An 18870-nucleotide genomic window follows, 5' to 3' on the forward strand; every position below is an offset into this window, starting at 1 on the left:
TAATAATCAAAACACATATAACACAGAAACAGACACATAGATCAATGGAACAAGATAGAAAGCCAGAAATAAACCCATGCATACATGGTCAATTGATCTATGACAAAAGGAGGCAAGTATATACAATGAGGAAACTAAGGTCTCCACAATAAATGGTACAGGGGTGGGGCAGCCCGGGTGGCTCAGTGGTTTAGTGCGACCTTCAGCCCAGGGCCTGATCCTGGAGACTCAGGATTGAGTCCCACATCGGGCTTCCTGCATGGCGCCTGCTTCTCCCTCTGCTTGTCTCTCTCTGTCTCTCTGTCTCTCTCCCTTTCCCTCTGTCTCTAATAAATAAATAAAATCTTAAAAAATACATAAAAAATGGAACAGGGAAAACTGGATAGCTACATGTAAAAGAATGAAACTGCACTACTTCCTCAAACTATAGACAAAAATAAAATAAAAATGGATTAAACACCTAAACTTGAGACCTAAAACCATAAAACTCCTAGAAGAAAATATAGGCAGTAATCTCTTTGGCATGTCCTTAGTAACCTTTTTCTAGATATGTCTCCTCAGGCAAGGGAAACAAAAGCAAGAATAAACTATGGTTCACTGTACCAAAATAAAATCTTTTGCATAGCAAAGGAAATTGTCAGCAAAGTGAAAAGGTAACCTACTGATTGTGAGAAGATATTTGCAAATAATATATATATATATTTTTTAAAGAATCTTTTTTTTTTTAATTTTTTTATTTTTATGATAGTCACAGAGAGAGAGAGAGAGAGAGAGAGAGAGAGAGGCAGAGACATAGGCAGAGGGAGAAGCAAGCTCCATGCACCGGGAGCCCGACGTGGGATTCAATCCCGGGTCTCCAGGATCGCGCCCTGGGCCAAAGGCAGGCGCTAAACTGCTGCGCCACCCAGGGATCCCACAAATAATATATTTGATAGAGGATCAATATCCAAAATACACAAACAACTTATACAACTCAATACCAAAGAAACAAACAATCAGATTAAAAAATGGGCAGAAGACTCAAATACACATTTTTCCAAAGAAGACATGCAGGTGACCAAAACAGACATATGAAAAGATGTTCAATATCACTAATCATCAGGGAAATGCAAATCAAAACCACAATGAGACATTACCTGACACCTATCAGAATGCTTAGTATCAAAATAACAGTGAAATAATAAGTGTTGGCCAGGATGTGAGGAAAAAGGACCCTTGTGTACTCTTGGTAGGAATATAAATTGGTACAGTCACTGTGAAAAACAGTGTGAAAGTTCCTCAAAAAATTAAAAATAGAAATACCATATGGTCCAGTATTTCCACTAATGGGTGTTTACTTAAAGAAAACAAAAACTACTAATTCAAAAATATATATGCACTCTTATGTTTACTGCAGCATTATTAATAATAGCCAAGATATTGAAACAACAAAGTATCTGTCATTAGATGAATAGATAAAGAAGATGTGATATATACACATACATACACAATGGACTATTAGCCATAAAAGAGAATGAGATTTTGCCATTTGTGACAACATGGATGGACCTAGAGGATATTACACTAAGTGAAATTCAGCCAGACACATGATTTCACTTATATATGGAGTAAAAAAACAAAACAAAACAAAAAAAAAACCCCACAAATAAAAAGAGTAGAAACAGACTCACAATACAGAGAACAAGCTGGTAGTTGCCAGAGAGGAGGAGGTTGGGAGTGAGGATGAGCAAACTAGATAAGGGGTAGTGGGAGGAACAATGAAAGTTGAATAACAATACACTTATGAAATGAATAAGTCACATGGATAAAAGGTACAGCATAAGGAATATAATCAATTGTATCATATGGTGACAAATGGTAGGTACACTTGTGGTGAACATAGCATCACACAAAGTTGTCAAGTGACTATGTTGTACACCTGAAACTAAAGTGACAATGTGTGTCAATTATTCTTCAATAAAAAGGAAAATCAACAATAAAAATATAAAATAAATAGTTGCCTAAATGAGAAAAAAGCAATGGTTGACTAATATAAATTTCCTGGTTTTGTTATTGTACTATAACTATCAAAGATAAATAAGCAAGTAAATACTCTGTTCTCAGAGACTGAACATGAACAATGTTTCTCCCTGGGGACTGCTTGCTCATGACACTTGGAATTCTAATTTCTGTCATTGTGTTTTCTTGACTTGTAAATAATTTGAATCTGGAAGTTTAAGCAAAAAAGTTGGGATATGGATATATTGAGAAGATTCATCTGGGTGTTAGTTACAGTTTGAAATAAACAGCTTCTCAGTGAGCAACTTTATTTTTAGAGTCAGCTAGTTCATTCTCTTGAATATTCTGTTGCTCATCATGGTCTATGAATGAATATACTTAATGTGTAGCACTGTGAACAGCTACGATGAGATGAACACAAAGTATGCAGAATTTTCTTATATAACTCCACTTGTTTGTGTTCTCCCTCCATGGAGTCCGTTTGCTCACAGGTGGAAGTGTTACATTGCCCATTATTGTCTTCAAATAATTTTTCTGGATGGTTAATGATTAATCCTTATAACTCTAGAATTGTTTGCATTATTTCTCTTTCATGGGTAAAGAAACTGAGGTAGACAAGTTAGGAAATTAAGACATTTGCCAAAAGCCAAAGAGAGTGTTTTATGAGACTTGAGATGAAGATGAGGCCAGACTTCTGCCTCAAGTTCTGTGCATATAGTCCTCCTGCTCCATGAAAAATACATAACATTTAAATATTTACATTTTGCTAACAGTAGCAGAAATAATGCCAATAAATGTTAATTAAGCAGCCACAAGATGATTAAATCACTGATATGGGCCTCCCCAGTGAGAGGAAATCTATTAGCATTTTCTCATGGACTCTCAGGAGCTTCACTGTGATCTGTCTCCATGAGCTGAAACAAACAAAATTTCTGATCAAAGAGATTTGTCCCAAGGGGGATCAACTTTGCCAGAAGATACTGATCTCATGGCTGGTAGGGAGTGGATGTTTATCTGATGGCAGCCAGAAATAGCAGCATGACTCTTAGAAAGGGATTTGTAGTCAAGAACAGTAACCCTCTGGGGGTCAGGGGCCAACTATGGCCTCCCAGCACCCGCCATTATCTGATTCTACATTTTTCAAAAAGGGGCCATTTCTGCTTGCTGCTTTCATAGATGAGGTCTCTACAGATACAAGTAGTCTTGTGTTCCTTACCTATGGCCACAAGATACCAGGTGAGCGTGTGTCTGTGTGTCTGTGTGTGAATTGGGGTGGGGGTCAGCTTTATCTTTCTTCCTTCATCCAGTTCTTTATCTAGCCCCCAGCCAAGTTGGAGACTGGCTTCATTGCCTCCACTAAGCATAGAAGCTAGTTGCATGCATTCTCTTTCCTGTCCAGAGATTTTCCCCAGACCCTTTTCTTTGCATTCCCATAGGTTAATACTGCATCTTTGCTTTCCTGTTCCCTGCTGCCTCCCCTCCCCCACAACAAAGGCATGGGGAGTCTTCCTCTCCTCTTTAAGGCAACTCTTGTGAATATTGTCAGACGAGGACCCCCTTTATGGCCTGGAGTCTCTTCTTTGCGGTCTTGCAACTTGGCACTGAGAATTCAGGTGTGTGCTTGGTAGATAGGCAGCCCCTGGTTTGCATGCCAGGAGTTTCCTCCCAGGCTGGATTTCTAGCATTGCCTAAGGTCACAAACTCTTGTCATTAAAGGAAGGGGAGCTTTTCTAACAGAAAAGATTTCAGTTACAAGCAAGAATCTATAGGAAGAAGAATCTCAAAACAAGAAACATGCCATTCATTCAGTCTGAAAATATCCTCACAGACGTTGGGACTAAAAAAGCCACAATGCCAACACTAAACAAACTATGGGAGACATAGGTAGCTCATGCTCACAACACAGAAGGTAAGTGTCCTGACAGGTTGATCCTAAAAAGCAGCAAAATAAAACTGGGTTCAGGAAGTCTGCCTGGGGGAAGGGATGCTCCAGTTGAGTTTTGAAGGATAAAGGGTAACTGTAGATAAGATTGTATTTAGGAGGCTTTTACAATTATCAGGTGAGACAGTAATCCAAGTGGACAGATTATAGCTATTAAAAGACCTTCATCTGGTGGCTCACTGCCTTGGGGAGGAAGTGGGGCTGGTAGTGAGAGAGGGAAACATTAGGAAAAGCTGTTGGATTTCCTCTTTTGAGTATCTTGGTGGTAAAGGTACCAGCCATTGAGATGAGAATACAGGAAGGGTATTGGACTAGTGGGACGGAAAGGAGTTTGGTTTTGGGTGTGTTGTCTTTGAGGTACTTGTTGGTCTTCCAAGTGAAGATGACATTATACTTGTCTGTGTGTTTCACAGATCCAGTACCAGACTCAAAGTGATGTACCTACTGCCAGCCCCTAGCAGGGAAGCTTCCCATTAGCAGAAAGTCTTAGCATTTCTGGAGCAGCAGAAAACTTTTTCCTTATGAATGTGTAGACTTGTAGAAATGGAAGCATCCTTAGAGAACAACGCCTAGCCTCATTTTGCAGATTTGTCTAACGTTAGCACCATTAGACGAAACAATGACTACTATAGGAAGGATGAAAAAGGTCCAACAAAGATTTCTGCTGCCCATAACACAGAATGCTAGGGATTATGGAGTCCTTCTGTGTATCAATTTTGGGCCTTCTTTATTCATATATGAATAATAATTTAGAAAGTACATACTTACTAAAAAGATGTCATGAATAAATGACTTTGGGGAAAAAAAGACCATTCTTTGTCTCAGTGCTCTGATTCAGAAATCCTTAGTAGCCTAGGATAACCTTTATGCTCCTGGACAAGGTCATAAAGAAATTAGAATCAGACTCTGAATAACTAGGACAATCACCCTTGATATTTCTCCCTCACACTCAACTCTATAAAGTACAGCAATTCAACATTTACTGAGAATCTCTTCTGCACTGGGCACTGTGCTAAGTCCATGACTCAGAGACAGGAACGGAAATTACAAGGTATGATCTCAACTTTCAAGTTGCTTCTGGCCTAGGAGAAGAAGGATGTATTTAAAGAAAACATTATGACTTTAATCCTTGATTTGTTCTATCAACAGTTTTATTTCTCAAAAGGTTAAGAAAGCAATTAACGGAACCAATGCTTTGGGTCTACCTGTGAGAAACATACAGGAAAGAATCATTAAACTAATTTTACCCTCTTTTTATTATTTTATTTTATTTTCTTCTTAAAGAAAGTTAAACCTTACCAGAAAATATTTCATTCAACACATGTAAGAGGAAATTAGGACTGAGGGAGAGAAAAGTTCAAGGATTCTAATGTGGAGGAACTTCATCCTGGATTATTCTCAGAATTTACAGATACAACCTTCCAATGCTACTTAGTGATTTTTTGAGGAAATGAGAAGTCCTACAGAGATGCCCCCCAAACAGAAGGAATACTCTTGATTAAAAAAAAAAAAAATGTGTGTGTGTGGGGGGTTCCCTGGGTGGCTCAGTGCCTTTGGCCCAGGGCCTGATCCTGGAATCCCGGGATCAAGTTCCGCATCGGGCTCCCTGCATGGAGCCTGCTTCTCCCTCTGCCTGTGTCTCTGCCTCTCTCTCTGTGTGTCATGAATAAATAAATAAAACCTTTAAAAAAAATGTGGGGGGAAAGGGTAAGTTTTCAAACCATAGCAGATGAGCTTAATGGCAATGGAGGGCAATGTTCTAGACCAGATTTGCTTTTTAAAAAGGCTAACAAATACTCAGAAAAGAAAGCACAATTAACGTGAATCAACTCTGCTAATTAAGGGTAAATCATGCCAAATTCATCCTGCTTTCCTTTTTGATATGGCTACTGTGCTGACACAGGATGAAAACAGAGTAGACATTGTGTATCCAATTTATTTGGGAACACCACATGTGGTTTTAGAGCCATGATTTCAAAGATATCGCAAGAACTAAAAATTCTCAGAACATAGCCTTTTAGAGCCCTTCCTTTAGGTGTAATTAAATTCCCATGTATTTGCAGTGTCCTAGTACCCAATCAACTGAGAGTCATCGTACAGCCCCGGAGGCTATTAGAGAGAGCCCGGCAGTTACATTTTAGTTATTTATTCACTTTATCTCATGCTATCCTCTCTCAACTCTTCAACCTTTCCATTAATCTGTTAGCCTGTCTTCAGACTCTGTTTGCTCTAAGTTGCTTTTTTCAGACCCTAGAACTTGATTAAGGAAAATATCTATGCAATTCATCAAAGCCAGAGGAAAAGCCAAGCAGTGTTTCAAGTCTTAAGTATAGTGTCACCTTTTGCTTTACCTCCACATTTATTAACTAGGTCAAGTGGTGGACATGGGCCCCTGAGGGTCTCTGTTTGACCTTGATTGGGATCTGGCTGCCTTGAGAAAAACAACCTGACTCTGAGTATAGATTGCTTTTGATTTTGGTGATACTAGATCAGTGGCTTTCCAATTTTTCCTGTTTTGATTCATATTACAGATAGCCTTTATATGTACCATCCTCTCATGGTTCTACCCAGGTGTGGTAAGGGTCAGACTGGGAGCAGTCTACTTGCAAGTCTGGGCAGCCTAGTTCTAGGTCCGCCATTTTTTTTTTTTTTTCATTCAAGAGAGACATACTGAGTTGTGAGTGAAATTCATGTTATTTTGGTGATATAATCTTGATTCTGGTTTGTTTATTAAAAATCCAATTCTCCATATACCTTAGTATTTATTATAGGTGACAAATTACAACATCTAATAACTGATTGTACCACACAACTGAATTGTGACCTAGGCCTGAGAAATGGACCCTAGGCCTGAGAACAGTGTTGCAGCCAATGGTTTCAAACAGTAACATGAATTGGTTACCTTACAGGGGTGGGGAAGGAATGTAGTTCTTTTTGTGCTTCTAATGGTTGAGCAAACGTTCCCAGCACACTGGTGAAAAAGATGTCTTTGTCTTCCTAATGTTTTTGAGATTTAAGCAAACAAATAACAAACATCCCTATCTTTGGACTGTCTGTTCTTTAATTACCCCACGTCTTTGCTCCCTTTTTCTTCCATCAAAATCTGCACTTCAGAAAAAGATCTGACATCATTCATTAACACTGTAGTATACATTTAAGTGTACTTCTTTTTTCCGGAAAAGCCATATTGTTTGCATTTTTTTTTTGCCTTATCTCCATAGTAGAGTTGAAAGTATTCCTATCCAAACATTGTAATTTTGTGTACTTGCCCTAAAATCAGATTGTTTGAAGCTTCGATCAAGTAAGATGGGTTACCCTTTCTTGAAATCATGAAAATAGGCAACTGCCAAGGAAGGCACCATTGACTCACAGATTCCTCTGCTAGGTGCTTCAGAATTTGCTGGCTTAGATCAGTTAGTCCTTTCCCACTGCTGTAGTAACCCCTCAGTAAAGGGTCCAGTTCACTGAAATTTAAAAATTGCCCCTCTTTATAGGAAGGACCATTTGATTCAGCCCATTTTCCCAGACTAACTCTTTCAGATAAGAATATTATAAATTGAATAATAAAAGCAAATCTCACAGAGAATGAAAAAAAGAAAATTGAGGCTTATATCAATTCTAACCCATACATGGACATAGGATCCCTCCTCAGTAATCCTTTTATAATTTTATCTACAACTTTGCTAAATTAAATACATGTGCTAAGCAACTCATCATGGTTTTGTTTTTTAATTAAAAATTAGGGCTGGATACTGAGAGAAATCTCCCATTGACTAAGCACTTAGGCACTCAACTGCAGTTTAAAATAAACCATAGTCTAATTAGATATTTGATACCTTTTAATTTCTTTAATTTTAAAAGTCAAATTGGAGTTAATAACCACCATTTAAAATAAGAGTCTGAAAAATTCCATAGACATTTGTGAAGAAGATAAATACAAAGAATTTAAAGGAATAAGGACCAAAGTTTCCCTACAGGTGTGCCACTCTCAAGCCTGCAGGCCTATGTTACTGTTGAGGAATCAAGTTAGCATAAATAACAGGACATTTTACTGGCAGTGTTTCTAATCTGTGAAACTCTATATTCTGTTCCATGTAGTTATAGACCACCTGCTCTGTGCTTCAGCACTAAGATTGTGGGAAACCCAGAAGAGGTTGAGGCCTGGTTGCTGTTGTCATGGTGCCATGACAATCTTTCTAAAACACAAATTCATTCATCAGTTCAGGCTACTATAATAAAATACTGCAGACTGAGTGGCTTAAACAGTTATGGAGGCCATAAGTCTGAGATCAGCAGCCAGCGTGGTAAGCTTCTGGTGAGAGCTCTCTTCCTAGCTTGCACAGATACCCCCTTATTCTGTCCTCACATGGCTCTTCTTTTTCTTCTAAAGCCACTAATTCCACCATGGGACTCCACTCTCAGGGTCTTTTCAAAACCAAATTACCTCCCAATGGTAATGAAGCAGTTAGGGTTTCAACATATGAACTTTGGAGTAGGGGGTGTCACAGGCACTCATTCCATAATAACGTCTCTTAAAAGACCTTGAAAGTATCTTTCACCTTGAATTAGAAACCTCACAATGACTTCCTGACTCTCCATTGCTTTCCAGCCCATCTCCTATCTTTCTCCTTACAAGCGACCTTCATTTATTCTAGGCCATCTACAATGTGAATTCTGATGACTTTTTTTTTAAAGATTGATTGATTTATTCTGAAAAGAGTGTAAGCAAGTGCACAAATTAGAGTAGGGATAGAGGGAAAGGATCTCAAGCAGATTCCCCAGTGAGCATGAAGCCTGACACGAGGTTCAATCTCATGACACTGAGACCATGACCTGAACCAAAATCAGGAGTCAGCTGTTCAACCGACAGAGCCACCCACGCCCCCCAGATGACCTTTTATACATTATGTTCCATCAGCCTGGGATCCCTTCCTTAACTTGTCTACTTGAATAATTCTTACTCTTCAAAATTGAATATAACCTCTATTTTCTCCTATTTTACTCCAGACTTTTTCTTATTCAGTCATCTGGGGCATTTGTTCTTAGGAATAAGTTACCTCAGGCATTATTGTCTCAGGAAAAGCAGAAAATAAAAGACAAAGAAGTCCATCTTTGCTTTTTGGTTTTTAAAAGCCTTAGGCCCTCAGGGGAAGAGAAACCATGGATTTGTGAAAATAATAATGCATAAAAACAGTTTTTCCCCCTATCACAGATGAAGCCACCAGAGGTGAATTCTCTATTATTTGGGCGGGAAGGAGTATAGCAGACATGAAGAATGAGTAAGCAGTTGGGGAGGGTACCAGGTGGACGGGGAGAAGCAGATCTCTTAGAGAGGTGTGTGTGTACCTGAAAGCATAGGAGGCTATGTCTTATCCTGTAGGGGGTAGCCCTAGAGAGGATATGCTGTGTGGTCCATCTCAGCCCTGGAGACCACACAGGAGCCCCCAGTCCAGGGAACTGTGGCATCTCAGAATGATTACATGAAGGAAAGTGCCGTAGGATTTCAGCACCCATAGTTTCCCAAAGTGCAGCAGCAGCAGCAGCAGCAGCAGCAGCAGCAGCAGCAGGAAGACCATTGCCAGAGGGAGTTGCTGGATTGGATGTGTCCTTTTACTGGATGTGAAGGATGACTTCAGTGTGACCTGCATGGACTAGCCCTTTGGAGCAGGTAGGAGGATGGATGGCCCTGTAGATGCCAGCTACCCTCTTCACCTCTCTAAAACCTAGATACTACAAACATTTCCAGAAGGTAACTTCATCTCCGAACTGATGGAGATGAAGATTCCATCATTTTTTTCATTAAAAAAAAAAAATCAAATGTACTACACATCAGAATTTGTAGACAGAGATTCCAGAGCATACAAGTCTTTAAGACTCAACTTTGACAATACTTTTAATGAACCTTCTGATTGTTCTCCCTGAGAAAATGAGGAATTCTTTCATTTTAAAAAAAGAAAATATCCTTCTTCAAAAGGTTATTATAAGGTTTAATGATAGCATGTTTATAGTATAACAACTGATTTATTGACAGCCCTCAGTAATTGGTGGATTGTATTCCAATGTTTCTGGCTCATCTTTGCATAGTGCCTGGCAACAAAGCAGACACTCATATGGTCACTGAACCAAACCACGATCTATGATCTAATTAATAGAAAAGTTGGCACATATTTAAAAAATCTATCTATCTATCTATCTATCTATCTATCTATCTATCTATCTATCAATCCTGCCACTGTCTCTATATTTGTAGAGTGGTATATAACCTATATGCAGTAATAGTACAGAATGGAAGGAGAAATTATTTTTGTTAATTGTCTAGTTTCCTAAAATCTGAACTTCAGGAAAGAAGAAAGTTTGCTTGGCAAAGAAATCAGATATCCTTAGCTAGAATATGAAATCAATGATCTCCCATCTCCTGGACCAGTGAAAACTTTGGCTCTGATTCCAGCTTAAGAATGTACAATAACTTTCAGTGCAACTCTGTTCACACATGAATCTAGACACCCATCAAAATTTTTTATGGCATTTAGTTAAATTTGAAAAAAAAATACTTAGAAGAGCCTCTGAGAAATCCAGGGCTACATCACAGTGGGAAATGTCAGTGGCTGTTACAAGATGACAGGAAGCAAGTTTTCTGTCTACAGGAGAAAAGGAAGGGAAGGCTGTGGAACCCAGGTAGAGGGAGCAGAACAGCACCTCCCCCAATGGTACTACCCACCCCTCCTGGCCCTGAATCATAGGTTGCCTACCTTCTGGGGTACCTGCTGGGACATCAGACCATAGTGCAGGATGCTAAAGTCCTTGGAGAGACAGTGGCTGTGATTGCTTGGCAGTATCAAGGAAATCAGATAACTAATCAGATACCTGGTTTCTTTATCTGCATGAGGTAGAAAATTAATTGGAGAATAGACCTACAGTGAAGGTGTGAGACAACCAAGAGGGTGACTTGATGTTTGCTGCACTTGACTAGAAAAAATAAATTCTGTAAGTTAATTGCCAGATAGGAATGAAATGAAATTTCTTTCTGATCCAGCAGGACTTCCTTTCCCTCTCCTCCTTATTCTTCTCCTGCTCCTCCCTCTTTTCTCACCAACCAGCCCTCTCCACCTCTTTTTAGATATCCATTAGTTGAACAGCCTTGGGAAGCCACAGATTAGGGAACTTTAGTCCAAAGATGTCATAAAAATCTAAAATCTTAAATGGGATCCAGATGAGAGAAAGGGAAAATAAATGATTTTTGTAAAAGGCCCTACATCTACAGAAATGGAAATAAAGAGACCTTAGTGAGTCTTTTTGCTAAGAAAGGATTGTGACTATGTGGAATGGTGGCATCTATTTTTTTCCACAGGGAGTCAGAACGAAGTTTAATAGGCAATTACAGTGGGGTGGAGTGGGAAAATTAGAACAAATGCTACAAGTTTACTGGGAGATACTGAGACCTGCATAACCAAGATATGTCGATTCAGTTCAGTTGTCTTGCTGGGTACTTTTGTTTATTTGTTTGTTTTTAGCAGTATAATGTTACAAAGACATTAGACCAAGGTTTCTCATCATTGACATTATTAACATTTTGGGGTACAGGGATGTCCAGAGTATTGTAGGATGTTTAGCAGCATCCCTGATCTCTACCTACTAGATGCCAGTAGTACTCTCCTAAGCTCTGATGATCAAAAATGCCTCTAGGCATTGCCAAATGGTCCCTAGGTAGGGACAGGGAATTAACCCTTGTTAACACCACTGCATTGCAGTATAGACTAGCTGGACATTCACTGAGGTTTTTAGCCTGTGATTTTTGTAGTCTAAAGTGGAGCAGAAAACTTCTTCATAGTGAAAAAGGAAATTCCACTGTTTGTGAAAACATGGCTTGACCTTGAGGGCATTATACTAAGTGAAATAAGAAAGACAAACACTGTATAATATCATTTATGTATGGAATCTAAAGCAACCTTCCCCCTCAAAACCCTAAACTCATAGAAAAAGAGATCAAGTTTGTGGTTACCAGAAATGAGGGATGGGAGTTGGGGGAATTGGAGGAAGGTGGTTAAAAGATACAAACTTTCAGTTATAAGATAAATAAGTCCTTGGGATTAAAATACAATATGATGATTATAGCTAACACTGATATATAGTAGATTGGAAATTTACTAAGAGTAAATCCCAAAGGATTTCACAAGGAAAAAAATTTTTTTCTTTTCTCTTTTTTTGTATCTTTAGGAGGCACTAGATGTTAAACTAAACTGTGGTAGTAATTTCATAATACAGGTACGTCAAGTCATTCATTATCCTGTACACTTTAAACTTCTACAGGGCTGTATGTCAATTATATCTAAATAAAACAAAGAAAAAATAAAATATGGTTAAAAAAATACTACAAAATTCACCTTCATGACAAAAAGCACCCAATGTCCCCATGAAGAGTGAAAATGGTGAGTTGAATTGAGGCCATGGCAATACCTAATCACAGCCCGTTGTCTTTAACCCCTCTAGCCACTGACCCCAGACTAGAGCTCTGCTTCAAAGAATTCCAAGTTACATGTAGTAGCTACCATCTTTGGAGTCCAAATGTATAGGAAAAGGAGCATTTGAATTGGATTTGAAAGTTTAATGAACAATTTGGAACAAACCTGAGATAAAGTGGTAAACACAACAGATAAACACATTTTAGGAGTAACACATAAGCATTTAACTTCAAGTAAGTCCCATGTCGGATTCTAAGAGAAGAAAGTACAGATGCTGAATTTAAAAAGCAAAAGAATAGAGTTAAAACACCCAACACATGAAATGATGGGTAAAACAACCGTTAGCAATTAACTAAATGATGTTCATCCTTATAATACCTGTATTGAGAGGTTAAAAAGAAAAAGTTTGGACACTGTATTCCACTTTGCCCTTTTCACCTGGCTCTTATGATAGTCTTAATGTTTTTCTACTTTTCCCAGGGCAACTGACCCCTGATCACACACAACACAACTCACTGAGAGATTAGATAAGTATTGTCTGGAGAACAATAAGAGTTGGTAGATAAATTGGAAAGGTTTACAAAGAGGATACAAAGAGTGGTTATCATAAGGATAGTACAGGACTGGGATGTGGGTCCTGTGTGCTCCATCAGGTATGAGCCTGAGCCCACCATTGCCATCCAATCCTTTTTATAATTGACCTCGAATAGAAGGTCAATGCGATATTGACCAAATTTGCAAATAGCACAAAGCTTGCAGGTAGGGGAGATAAGGATGATGACATATTACAAACCCAGCAGGATATAGATAATTCAGATCACTGGTTGAACAAAAGTGAGATGAGGTTTAATATAAAGACACGCAAAATAATATATGCACCTGAGAGAAAATAACTCTCAGCACAGATTCAAATTATGGAGGTATTACTCAGGAAGCTGTCATGCTGAGTGAGATTTGGGGAGGATGGTGGATAACAAATTGAATAGGAGTTCACAGTGCAATGCCACAGCGAAGAAGGGCTGTGCTATTTTGAGATGTTTAGACAATGTAAAGTGATCTTTGAAAATGCAAGAGGGGACAGAGAATTGCTTTATACCATCTCACCTTGAACTCCCTGGTCCCCTGACTTTAACAAAGACAGCAATGAGAGGGGAGATTTAGCAAAGATAGTCATTTGAATGCTATTCAAAATGATGCACGAGTGTCCCTCAGAGAAGTCAAATTGTCTTCTCATGCCAGGCAAACACACATTTATAAAGTTTTCTCATGGAAAGGTCCTTCTGCTACTATATGTCCTTTAATGCCTTGTTGACTTTCAGAAACAGAAAAAAAGAAACAAACAAAAATTCCTTTAGGGAGCATAAAAATTAGAATGCTTCATATGTTTAGTAATCTTTATTGGGTGTAAATTCTTACCTGCTAAAATCTTGGACTCTAATAGGAAAAGAGATGACAACATTACCATACAAGGACAACTCAGTCCTTATAGTAGACTACTATAATTAAGCTAACAATAAAGGCTCAAAAGGAGAGTCAATTAGGAAAGATTTCAAAGTGTTCTCCCCTCCCCATTCATGTGATTGAAAGATGAGTAGCAGAAGGAGTGGAAAGATGACTCAAAAGAGAGAAACTGGGAAGGCCTGTCTGGCTCAGTGGTTGAGCGTCTGCCTTGGGCTCCGGGCCTGATCCCGGGGTCCTGGGATCAAGTCCCACATTGAGTTCCCTGGAGGGAACCTGCTTCTCCCTCTGCCTATGTCTCTGCCTCTCTGTGTCTTTCATGAATAAATCAATAAAATCTTTAAAAAAGAGAGAGAGAAACTGGAGCCTGGGAGGCAGGTAAAAAGGAAATGATTGGCACCTGAGCTTGCCACTAGAGGTGTCAGGAATGGAAAGAACTGAAGGGCAGAGAATTTGAGTGAAGGAAAAAATTAGTGATGCTGCAGTAATTGTGTAATTAGTAATACTGATGCTTTGGCCTCAGACTAACTGGATTTTAATCTGGACTTGAGTACTTAGGAGATACAATACATACAATTTATTTAACCTCTCTGAGACTCTGATTTTTTTTATCAAATTATAAAAACAACTTTGCAAGGCTATTTATTATGAGAACTAAAAATAATATATATATGAAGCACTTAGATGTCAAGACGTGTATGAGGTAAATGATAAATGTTTACAATGTTAGTGACTGATCAGTTGTTGAAGCCATAGAGGAAAAACAGTAAAGAATTATGAGGTTTTATTCCTGGATGGATTTTGATACTATTTTAGATGATATAATACCCTGGATTTTAATTTTGCCAGAATTTGCCTCTTGAGGTGTTTTATCCACTACCAAATGTGGTGAGAGTCACTAAAATAGTGCAGTTGTGTAAAAATTCTGAATCTGGTTTTCAAAACTTGGAGAAGTGGGGATGTGTTAGCATTTCTGTGGAACAGATTTTGAATTTTTTTGGTGGGCCTAGGTCAATTTGAAAAAGAACTTAGGGCTAAAAATTTTCAGCTCATTGGACCATACATAGGATATTTTAAAAACATAAGTATCTCGCTAAAGTTATAGAAATTACTCATGCTCAATTTCTAATTCACATTTAATTCCACACATATAACGGCAATGTTTTTATGCAAGTCAAGAGTGTATATAGTGGGAAAATTTCCATATGACAGTATCCGGATAAATAAACAAAGCAATAGATTTACAATGCTCCAAATGGAGGGAATAGTGAGCATACCTACTGAGCATTAAGATTTATCTTGTCTTAGCTTTTATGTCTAGGAATGCTATTGGCTGTCATCGCATGATCCATAGCCATAGGAACAAGATAGAAATATCTGGTTAAAATAGTCACAGTATGATGCTTCTTTGCACATTCATTTATTCATTTTGTTATCATTTAAAAGACCTTTTATTTCTGTCATTCAAACAATAATCACTTCTAAAACTTACAATGATGTGTTAAAACAAAATATAATTAGTACTGTAATGCCTGAAGTGTACCTAAGTTTATTGATAACAGATGGCTAATAAAAAAAGAGAAAGGTTAATATTAATACTTATGATCATCTTTCCAATCACCCAAATTTATTTTCACGTTTTGATATTCTAGAGCAGAGGTCAGTAATCTTCTCCTGTAAAGGAGAAGATAGTAAATATTTTAGTTTTGTGGGCCAAGAGGTAAAATCTGGGATATTATATAGGCACTTATATAAAAGAGAGAAAACAGATGTCCATAAATTTTTAAAATAAAAATTAATTATTATTAATCAATAGAACTCAGTTGATATTATCATAATTGAATACAATTTTTTGTAATATAGGTCTTTTACTGAGAAAAATGGAATTTTGAGGTGAGGTAACAGTTTGCTTATTTGGGTTTCAAAGTTAGTATGCCTTGTCATCCTGGTAGAAATGTGGCCTCCTCCTTCTACAAAGCCTTCCCTGGCCTCTCTGAAAACAGAGATCTTTTTTTTCAGGGAATGCTCCAGAATGTGTTGCCAGTACTTTCGGCACTTTTGTATTACCCTCATAGTGTTGGATCTTTTCAACACAGGGAGGCACGTTTATAGCACAGGGTCTGGGGTAAGACTCCCTGAATGTGAATTCTAGCAGAATTGAAAATTTTTAGTTGTGTGATCTTTGACTACTTATTTCATTGTGCTTATCTATAAAATGGATATTAGTCCCTACTTTATAGAGTTGTAAATATTAAATGAATTAATAAAGATTTAGGGACACCCTGGTTTAGTGTCAAGCATCTGCCTTCAGCTCAGGGTGTGATCCCAGGGTCCTGAGATGGAGCCCTGCATCGGGATCCCTGCAGGGAGCCCGCTTCTTCCTCTGTCTGGTCTCTGCCTCTTTCTCTGTGTCTCTCATAAACAAATAAAAAAAAATTTTTTTTAAAAAGAAAAGATTTGGAAGAATTCATGGCATATTATAAAGCTCTCAATATAAATATTATCCTTTGTGTTTTTATTTTTTTAATTTTTAAAATTTTATTTTAAATTCCAGTATAGTCAACAAATATTGTCCTTCTTTTGCTACTTTTCATTTATGATTGAAGTATAATTAAAATACAAAGTTATATTAGTTTCAGGTATACAAAATTGATTTGATAATTCTGTATATTACTCATTGCTCACCAAGTAGGTATAGTCACCATCAGTCATCATACAAGGTATTACAATGTTGACTATATTATCTATGTTGTACTTTTCATCTCTGTGACTTATTTTGTAACTGGAAGTTTGTCCCAATTCCCCTCTGGTCGCCACCAGTTTTTTCTCTGTACTTAAGATTCCATTTGTTTTTGTTTGTTCATTGTTTTCTTTTTTAGATTCCACATATAAATGAAATCATATGGTATTTGTTTTTTTCTGTCTTATTTCAGTTAGCATAATACCCTCTGGGTACATCAATGCTCTAGCAAATGGCAAGGTCTTGGGGTTTTTTTATGGCTGAGTAATAATCCATTATATTTTTGTGTGTGTCTAATATATGAGGTTCTAAATGTGTGTGTGTGTATAATAATCCATTATATCTATTATCTATCATCTATCTTTATTCATCTAGCTGCTTCCATATCGTGTGTATTGTAAATAATGTTGCAATAAACAGAGCTCATGTATTTTTTCAAATTACTGTTATTTTCTTTGGGTAAATACACGGTACTGGAATTACCTGATCACATAGTATTTCTATTATTTTTTTTAGGAACTTCTATAGTATTTTCCACAATGGTTGCACCAATATACATTCCCATAAATACCACAGAATTGTTTCTCTTTTTCCACAACTTTGACAATATTTGTTGTTGTTTTTTTTTTTGAGATTTTATTTATTTATTCATGAGAGAGGCAGAGACACAGGCAGAGAGAGAAGCAGGCTCCATGCAGGAAGCCCGACATGGGACTCAATCCCAGGTCTCCAGGATCACGCCCTGGACGGAAGGCAGGCGCTAAACCGCTGAGCCACCCGGGCTGCCCCTATATTTATTATTTATTATTGTTTTGATACTAGACATTCTGAGAGGTGTGAGATGATGTCTCATTGTGGTTTTGATTTGTATGTCCCTTATGATTAATGATACTGAGCATATTCTCATGTGTCTGTTGGCCTTCTGTATGTCTTCTTTGGAAAAATATCTATTTAGGTCCTCTGCCATTTTTTAATTGGACTTTTTTTTTTTTTTTTGGTTTTGAGTTGTATAAGTTTTTAAAAATATATTTTGGTTATTAACATCTTATCAGATATATTATCTACAAATATCTTCTCCCATTCAGTTGGTTGCCTTTTAATTTGTTGACAATTTTCTTCGCTGTGCAAAAGCCTTTTATTTTGGCATAGTTCCAATATTATTTTTGCTTTTATTTCTCTTGCCTGAGGGACACATTCATAAATACATTGCTAAGGCTGATGTCCAAGTTCATTGCTTATGTTTTCTTCTAAGAATTTTGTGATTTCAGGTCTAACATTTGGTCTTTAATCCATTCTGAGTTTGTTTTTGTGTATGGGGTTAGAAATTTTCTGTTTCATTCTTTTGCATGTAGTCTCCCAAAAACCACTTCTTGAAGAGACTTCCTTTCCCCTATTGTCTATATTTTCCCTTCTTTGCCATAGAATAATTGGCTATATATTCATGGGTTTATTTCTGGGCTCTCTATTCTATTGATCTATGTATCTGTTTTTGTGCCAGTACCATACTATTATGATTACTATAGATTGGCAGTATAGTTTGAAATCTGGAATTGTGATACCTCCAAATTTAGTTTTTCTCAAGATTGTTTTAGCTATTTGAGATCTTTTGTGGTTCAATACAAAATTTAGGATTTTTCATTCTAGTTCTGTGAAAAATGCTACTGGTATTTTGACAAGGATTGCACTGAATCTTTAGATTACTTTGGGTAGTGTACTATGGATATTTTAACGATATTAAATCTTCCAATCTATGAGCATGGTATATCATTTCATTTGCCTGTGTCATCTTCAATTGCTTTCTTCAAGGTCTTATAGTTTTCAGAGTATAGATCTTTCACATTCTTGGTTAACTTTATTTCTAGGTATTTTATTATTTTTGGTTCAATTAAAAATGGATTGTTTTCTTAATTTCTCTTTCTGCTACACTTTTTTATTAGAATATAGAAATGTAAGAAATTTCTGCATATGAATTTTGTATCCTGCAACTTCACTGTATTCATGTATTAGTTCTAATAGTTTTTTGGTGGAGTCTTTAGGGTTTTCTATATATTGTATTATGTCATCTGCAAGTAGTAATGGTTTCACTGTTTCCTTGTTAGTTAGGATGTCTTTTATTTCTTTCTGATATCTGATTGCTGCAGCTAAGGCTTCCAAATCTATATTGAATAAAGTGCTGGGTGGATATCCTTGTCTTGTTCCTGATCTTAGAAGAAAAGCTCTCAGGTTTTCACCATTGTGTATGATGTCAGCTGTGGGTTTTCTATAATTGAGGT

The sequence above is a fragment of the Canis lupus genome, chromosome 8, assembly GCF_048164855.1.
Source record: "Canis lupus baileyi chromosome 8, mCanLup2.hap1, whole genome shotgun sequence".
NCBI classification, from domain to species: domain Eukaryota; kingdom Metazoa; phylum Chordata; class Mammalia; order Carnivora; family Canidae; genus Canis; species Canis lupus.